Source organism: Ictidomys tridecemlineatus, chromosome 2, assembly GCF_052094955.1.
Source record: "Ictidomys tridecemlineatus isolate mIctTri1 chromosome 2, mIctTri1.hap1, whole genome shotgun sequence".
In the NCBI taxonomy this organism is placed as follows: Eukaryota; Metazoa; Chordata; class Mammalia; order Rodentia; family Sciuridae; genus Ictidomys; species Ictidomys tridecemlineatus.
Genome location: NC_135478.1, coordinates 158,667,161 through 158,676,157, shown reverse-complemented (window position 1 = coordinate 158,676,157; position 8,997 = coordinate 158,667,161).

Genomic DNA, 8,997 nt, shown 5'->3' with positions numbered 1-8,997 from the left:
CTGCATGAACTGTGGTATAAAAGTAATTTAAAGTGCTACTGAGTTCACTAGAATATAAATTTCTGAACCTTAAGACAACAACAAAATAGAGTTTAAATCTCAGTAAAGAAACAAGCAAAATATAACACAACATGGTTTCCCTTAAAATAATCAATTGAGAGGAATAATCTAATAATGGTTCCTTAAGAATATAAAAAAGTTGAAATTAAGCACTCCTCAAATTCATCTAGAGACTATAAAAAGGATTAAAACGGTTAGTGACAACTTTGGTCAAATCAGAAAAAATAAAATTCTATCTGGAAGTAGGTATTTATAATTTAGATCATGGAATTCTCTATTTAATTTAATAAATTATGAGTTATAATAAATAATTACTATTAGAAGTGAAAGTCATCCCATTGGCTCAAGAGACTGAGGCAGGAGAGTCGGGTGTTCAAAGCCCACTTCAGCAAAATTGAGGCACTAAGCAACTCAATGAGACCCTGTCTCTAAATCAAAAATACAAAAAGATCTGGGGATGTGGCTCAGTGGTTGAATGCAACCGAATTCAATCCCTGTTTTTTTGGGGTTTTTTTGTTGTTTTTTTAAGTGAAAGTCTAAAATTTAACATTTAGACAATCTTGAATAAATCTCATATTACAATTATTATATAACAAAAAAATTTGTATGCATTGATGAAGGAAATAAATGGAATTTAGAAATGAACAAGGAAAAATTATAAGAATGGCTAGGTATATATTAAAGGAGTTAAAAGTAAATTTTAGAAGCATATCCATTGAATTGGATTAATCAATGCATATCTTAAAATAGATGTGGAGATATTTAGCATGAAGTAAATATGAAAAAATACTCATCTGAAAAAAATTCCTTGGGGAAAGAAAGGAAATGAAAAAAATGTGTTTAGGATGTATTCCAAAATAAGAGAGAACTTATAGTTAATTAGATTCATCTTGTAGAGAGAGAACAAACAGATCATGGAAGAATATTTCTAGAATTGAAGAGAAATACCAATTATCCATCAATACAAAAAATTAAAATGTGGAGCAATAAGTAATATTACACATACATACTAAAACTATTGACCAAAGGCCAGGAGTAAAGGGTATTTCTGTTGCTTTCAGACTTCTCAATAGCAACAATGACATCTAGAGGAGTTGAATAATTTTGTCAACAAAGAGAACGAATAACTAATCAAAAGAGAAAAAAAAACAGCTGTCAATCAGCTAAAGTATGGTTTTTACAAAGACTATTTTTCTAAACTGAAGGCAAATTAAAGACACTTCACAGATAAAACTAGAGAGAAATACCACAACGCACCTGCACTAAAACAAAACAAATAAACCAGATAACTAAATGATACATTCCAAGATGCAGCAAAGTAAACCCAGGTGGGACATTTGAGATATAAAAAAGAATAGCAAGGAAACAAAGCACAAATTGGAAAGGTTATTTGAAATTCATGTAAACAACACAAGATTTAATCAGTATACTTATGGAAATTTTGTGAATCAAACAACTTTTAAAAGTACAGGAAATAGATACAAATAGTAATATCATAAAAGAAACAAGTGGAAAACAAATACATGATAAGATTTCCAATCTCATTTATAACCCTAAATTGAAAATTAACAATAAGATACTAAAGATTAAAGTAATAATAAAAAATTACCCCTAAAGAAAATCCAGGGCACATAAAGTTTACTGAGTTTCTTTCAAACATTAAGGAAGAACTAATGCCATTTCTTCACAAACTATTTCAAAAAAAAGAAGAAGAAGGAAATTACTTCCTAATTCAGTTTACAAAGCCAGGATTACAGTGATACCACAATTAGAAGAGACATTAAAGAAAGGGAAACTATAGGCCAGTATCTTTTGAAATATCAATGCAAAAAAATATAATATACATATTATATGTATAATAATGTATAAAAATATTATACTATCTGATAAGTGGGATTTATTACATGAATGCAAAGTTGGTTTATAGCCTATGATCACTTAATATAACTCATCACAGTAAGAATAAAAAAAATAAAGTAAAAGCATTGGACAAAACTTAACATGCTTTCACATTAAAAAAAAATTACTCAAGGGACTGGAGTTTTAGCTCAGCGGTTGAGCGCTTGCCTTGTACAAGTGAGGCACCACATATAAATAAGCAAATAAAATAAAGGTCCATCAACAACTAAAATTAAAAAAAAATGAAGTCACTGAATACAAACAATAGAAGGTACCTCCTTAACCTGATAAGGGGCTTTTATAAAAATCCCACTGCTAATATGCTACCAAATGGTGAAAGACTGAGTGTTTTCTGCCTGAGACTGGAAGGCCAGGGTGTCTGCTCTTGTCACTTCATAGAAGTTTCTACAGATGTTGGCAGATTTATTAATGATTGTCAAAACTTTTAAGCAACTGAGATGTCCTTCAATGGGTGAAGGAACAAACTATTGCAAAAGAAAGAAACTCTCAATTGTGAAAAGTCATGGAAAAATCTTACATGTATCTTGATAAGTATAAGAAAACAATCTGAAAAGGCTACATACTATAGGATTCAAACAATACGACATTCAAGAAAAGGAAAAATGATGGAGATGGTGAAGACATCAGTGGGTGCCAGAGGTTTAGGAATGGCTTAGGGGAAGGAGAGAGAAATAGGTGAAACAGAGGGATTTTAGAGCTGCAAACTATTCTATGACACTGTAGTGGTGAATATATATCATTATAAATTTTTCAAAAATCCATACAATGTTAAACAGTGAACTCTAATATAAACTGTGTACTCTGGTTAATAAAAATATTGAAATATTAATTAATTTATTATTAAATTTGTACCATACTAAGTCAAGACTTTAAAAATTGAAGATCCTCAGAGGATGGGGTATCAAAGAGGTCTATTTGAACTCTACTTTTTTTTCAGTCTGTAAACATGAAACTGCTAAAAAAAAAAAAAGGCTTTAAAGTAAAAATAACTTGCAGTTTGAAAACTATAAAGAACCATTGAAATAAATCAATGATAATCTAACTAAAAATATATGTTTTAAATTGTGCTCCTCTACATTTGACATCTTGAAGTCCTAACCCTCAAGTACTTAAGAAGGTGAATTTATTTGGAAATAAGTTTAATGGCAGGAGTAATAAGGTGTAATGACAGTGGCACATGCCTAAAATCCCAGCGCCCAAAAGGCTGACATGGGAGGATCGTGAATTTGAATCCAGCTCCAGCAATAATTTAGCAAGGCCCCAAGTAGCTCAGAGAGACCCTGCCTCAAAATAAAACATATAAGGTGTGAAGGATGCTTCTGGGGATGAGACTTAATGGTTAAGCACCCCTGAGTTCAATCACTGGTACCAAATAACAACAACAATAATAACGTGATTATCATAGTGGAGTAGGGTTTGCACCAAATCCAGTGACACATGCTTGCAGGAGGATGCCAGGTGATGACTGCAGTCATGCCTCACCAGGAACTACCAGAAGAGATACCTGGTACAGATCCTTCCTCAGCCTTCAGAAAGTATGGTCCTGCTGACCACTAATACTTTCAGCTTCGAATGCCAGGCACAATACATTTCTGTTGCCTAAACTACTCGATTTGTGATATTTCGATGTGGCAACCCTGGAAAACTGGCACAACATTCCATCTGCATAATCAAATGACTCAATATTGTTAAGAGAGCCATGCTCCCCAAATTAACATATAGATGCAATCTCTCCCCACCTCCCCCCTGGCTGGGGATCAATCCCAGGCCCAGTGCATGCTATGAAAAGTGCTCTACCACTAAGCTACCTTCCTAGTCTTCAATAATATCTTGTGAGAAGTCTAGTTGAAATATTTAGAGAAATTGACAATTCTAAAATTAATATGTAATTAACAAGGAAACAATAGCAAAAATAATCTGCAAAAGAACCAAGTTCCTTATCTCAAAACCTGCAACAAAGTAGAGTGATCAAGAAAGTGCAGTTCTGGCCTAAGGATATACTGGTAGACATGGTAGACATATATGCAATATATACAATTCATTTAAATTGGAAAAGTATTTGCAAATAATTACATGTATAAATTATATATATATAAAACAAAGGAATTGTACCTAGAATATGTAAATAACAGATACTAGTAATAAGGAGATTAATAATCCAATTAAAAATTGGAGAAAATTTTAAACAGATGTTTCTCCAAAAAATAAATGGCTAATAAGCATACTGAATATGCTCACAATCTCAGGAAAAGACAAATGTAATCCACAGTGAGATATCACATTCTCATATAGTAGGATGACTGTGATAAAAAGATAAGAACAGAGGTTTTCATTAGTGTAAAGAAAGTGGAAAGCAGCTATATTCATATTAGATATACAATGGACACAACCCAAATGTTTACCAACTATAACCAAATAAAATGTGGTTTATCCCTACAATGGAATATTATTCAGTCACAAAAGAAATTGAAATGGTGGTACATACTACAATAAATATTAAGCTGAAAATCATTTTCTAAATGAAAGAAGTCAGTCACAAAATTACACTTAATACTGTATAATAACATTTATGAGTTATTTCCAGAATACGAAAATCTGTGGAGACAAAGTAAATTTGTGTTTGCCTGGGCCAGGGAATGTTTGGGAAGAAATGTAAGGTAAATGCTAATCATCACAGTGTTTCTTTTGGAGGTGAGAAGTATGTAAAATTAAAAGTAAACTTAATTTACTTAATTTCCATGAAACTTAGTGAATAACCACAAACTGATGAATTGTATAGTTTAAATTTGTAAAGTATATGGTAAGAGAATTATGTCTCAATATATCTGTTACAAAAAAATAAATGAAAGCCAAAAGCAACTAGAATAGGAAATGTATTACTTGGTAAAATAATAAGATAAAATACTTTATAAAGTTAAAAAAATCAGCTCAAAATTCAATACACTATTGAAATTACATATACAGTAAAAATTAGTATGCTAAAAATCACTGTTAGTCACAAAATTAAGTATATGCCTACCTCTGCATAAGGATGCAGGGGTGGGCAGAGAAAGATCAAATAATGGAAGAGTACTCAGAGAGAGTGGAGATATTGCTAATATTTTGATTGCTTAAGTAAATTGTAATTCAATTATATTACATTTAGCATATATTCTATGTACTAGAAATTGTTTATATCTAATGCCTATTACATAGTATTGCTAAAATTAAAAGAAAACTGAGAAAGGAGGGTCTTGCTAAGTTGCTGAGACTGGCCTCAAACTTTTAGCTTCCTGTTTTAGCTTCCCAAATTAATGGGATTATAGGTGTATCCCCCCATGCCTGGCACATTTTAGTCCATCTTCACAGCATATCTTCCTACTGCTAGCCTTTGAACATGGAACATGTAGTCTTTCACCCTTTCAAGGCCAATTCTTGGTTTTTGTTCTTGATTGCATTGCTATTAATGTAGATATCTCATCTTATCGGCTGTATTTCTTATAGTGTTCTCACCTGATCTGCTACTTCCAGTCTTTTCCACTTGGTATATAACATAGTTGAATGTATCCAAACTATAAAAAAAGAAAACTTAACCATAAATAATATAATTTTCTCACCTTATTTCTTCAACTTATAATTTAGCCTTGATTTGCTGTCTCTATTTTTTCAAATTCAGTTAATTCTCAGAAATCTGTTCCCCACCCTCATCATTTCAATAAAATGACTTTCTAAGGATTACAAGGACTTAATTTGTGAAAGATAAATATTTGATTTTGTGACTATTCTCAATTCTCTCCTCCACATTCTATTCTTTCATTTGTTCATTAATAAGTGAACAAACAAAATGATTCTTGAGTGCCTACCTTGCATTGGGTCAAAGAAATTTGTTGCTGTGGCCTTGCTGTCAATGGACTTCCACCCTCCAGCTCAGAGAAGCATCAAAGCACAACCAACCCCTATGTAGTCACAAACTGTAATGAGACCATTAGGCAAGACTGTGTGGTGTGATGAGGGATGAAAACAGGCGAACCCAATTTATATTATAGCACTAAATCTCAGCTTGGCTGCCAATAGAAATTATCTCATGAAATCGGAGAGTTATCCACACCTAAAACCTGCTCCCAGAAATTCTGATATAATTGATATAAATGGGTGTGGTATGGGCATCAATGTTTCTTTAAGACTACTTTAGGTGATGCTCCTGTAGAGCCCAGGCTGAGTTCCTTTATAAAACCACAGGTTCTTCATGTTCCAGATATGCAGTATCAGCATCACCTGGGAACTCATTAAAAATGCAAATTCTTAATCCTCCAACCCAGCCCTACTGCATATGAAATTATGGGGCTGCAAGTCAGCAATCTGTATTTTACTAAACCCTACACCTGATTTTGATCCTGCTCTGAGAACCACTTTACTAGGAGATAAAAGAAAACTTTTCTGAATTCCTTTTTTATCTATTTTAAGTTGGTCCAGTAAGGGAAGGACGGGGCGGGGGTGGGGGGGAGGGGGGAATGTCAAACACTTAACTCTTTCACTTCCAAATCAAATTGCAAATCAAGTGCTAAGGTCTACATTTCTAAGAAGGCAATTGATGTCCATGGTGCTGACAAGAACAATCTATTGGCAGTGGCAGTGGAGAGCATTTCAGGTGTGTGAGGACAAAGGAAGAAAATGTATAGAGAATTATATTGAGTCAGAGAGGTATGAGCAGAAGTTAAAAAAGAAAAAAAAAGGAAAACCATGTGGAGCTTTCCAAGGAATATCAATGATTTAAATGTTAAATTAAAGGAAATTATTAATAGTCAGGAAGCATAGTGATGTGACTAGATGTTCATTCCAAAGAATTCTTTCATCCAATGAATTCAGAATAAACTGGAAGGAAAGCAAAGTCAAAGTTAAAGGATTAATAAGAGGATATTTTAGTGGTCAAGCAAATGTGGTTTTTCATTACCAATCGAGTGATGAGATGTACAAAAAATTTAAATCTTCATGGAGGAAGATTGAAAAATCATTTGTTTTGGATATTAGGTAAAAACAAAAAGATAGAAAAATAACATGTATGCTTAATAAAATTGGCTTTATGTTTTAACCTCTGAAGAACACTTTAAATTTCAGTAGGAATCTACATATCACACACTGGTATGTAGATATTTCCCTAAACTTGCGACAAACTTTAGACAGAATATAAAAAATAATCTTCTCTACACTGGAAATTGAAGAAACTTTAACATTAAGACATTTTTAAAAGTAGACAACTGTTTTAGTGCACTTTTTTACTGTTGCAACTAAAAGACCCAACAAGAACAATTTTAGAGGCGGAAAATGTATTTGGGGACTCACAGTTTCTCAGTTTTCAACCCTTAGAAAGCCAGTTCCATTCCTCAGAGCTCCATTGAGGCTGACTGTGATGACAGAAGAGTATGGCTGAGCCAAGAGGCTCACATGATGATCAGAGAGCAGAGAGAGACACCACTGGCCAGATGCAAAATATATATTCCAAAGCCACATCCTCAATGTGCACCTCCTCCAGCCATGCCCTACTCTCCTTCAGTTATCACTCAGTTAATCCTCATCAGGGGATTAATTCACTGATTGGGTTAAGGCTATCACAATCCAATAATTTCTTCTCTTAACCTTCTTGCATTATCTCACACATGAGCTTTTGGGTACACCTCACATCCAAACCATAATACCAACAAAGGAAACATCGAGAAGCAGCTATAGAGTCAGGATGAACTACCAGCAGGCTGTGAGGTAATGACAGACAACAAAAGAAACTTCTAGAATAAGAGTGAAACCAATACCATGTAAAGTTGCTGAGAGGTCAAAGAAAAGGAAGTGGACATTTGAATTAACAACAAAGATCATTTGTAAGAACAAGTCTAATGGAAAAGTTGGGGCAGAAACAAGGTCTTTCTTTCCAGTTTCAAAATGAATAAGAGGAAAGAAAGTAGAGAGAATATATATGAGCAATTTTTACTATAAGTACATGCTCCTTAATCTCCTTTCTCTTATTTTCTTAGTTGTTGAAATTCCTCTCATTTCTTCTCTCTCTGCAGACTTTTCCTAAATTATCTGAACTCTACTTATTTCTTTAAGCCAAACTTGTTCCTCATAACTGGTGCTTTACCTTTGATGACATTCCTTCTGGAAGATTCTATGTAAGAGAAGATAAAAGAAAAAAGAAAAAAAAAAACATCTCAATGGTGTCTCAGAGAATGGAGGCATCTCAGAAGAAAACAGCTAATGGCATCCAAGTCAGTGTTCAGCTTCAGAAAAGTCTAAAACTGTTTGCTCAAAAAGATGATGGAAACTCATTTTGATGTCACTAAAACCAGTAATATCATGATTGTGAGGGCTGGCTTCATCATTGATAGTGCAAACTGCTGCTGCTGTTGCCTCTATTTATTTTTGTCTGTATGAGTCCTTTGTTGGATAAGTATAACTTAAGTTGGTGGCACAGACCTGTTGATTTGCTGCATGCAAATATTAGTACTATTTTTCAGAAAACTCTTCAATAAAATATCTTTAAAAAAAGATGCTGGAAGGAAAGAGTCCAGGAACTAAAGAAACAGAAAGAAATGTTTGAAAATTACAACAATTAAAAGAAGAGGAGGGCAATGATAAAGCCAATTAAAGTGTCTGAGTGAAATGGTGCTGCTGTAGATAAACCTAGCTCCTCTCTTCACAGTACTGAAATGTAAATCTCATGTAGATAATCACCACATAATGACTTTTACTAATAAGATAACCAGAGTCGAATCTGAAAGGTGAGCATATCTTTATTTTGTTTTAGGCAATTAGTATTTAATCACTTGGAAATAACTTCTAGAATTACACTGAAGAGGCAGATTACAGATAAGTGTGGTTTCAGGTAAATGTAGTCTCATCTCATGTGATGGAGAAAAGTGATCCTCTGAAAGAGAATATAACACTAAGAATGGCAAGGCTCAAGGTTTAGCAAGATGTATCAAAATATGGAACAAATTCAAAGTAGGCTAAATGCCATCTCAGGTAATTTTAATGAAGATGATACCT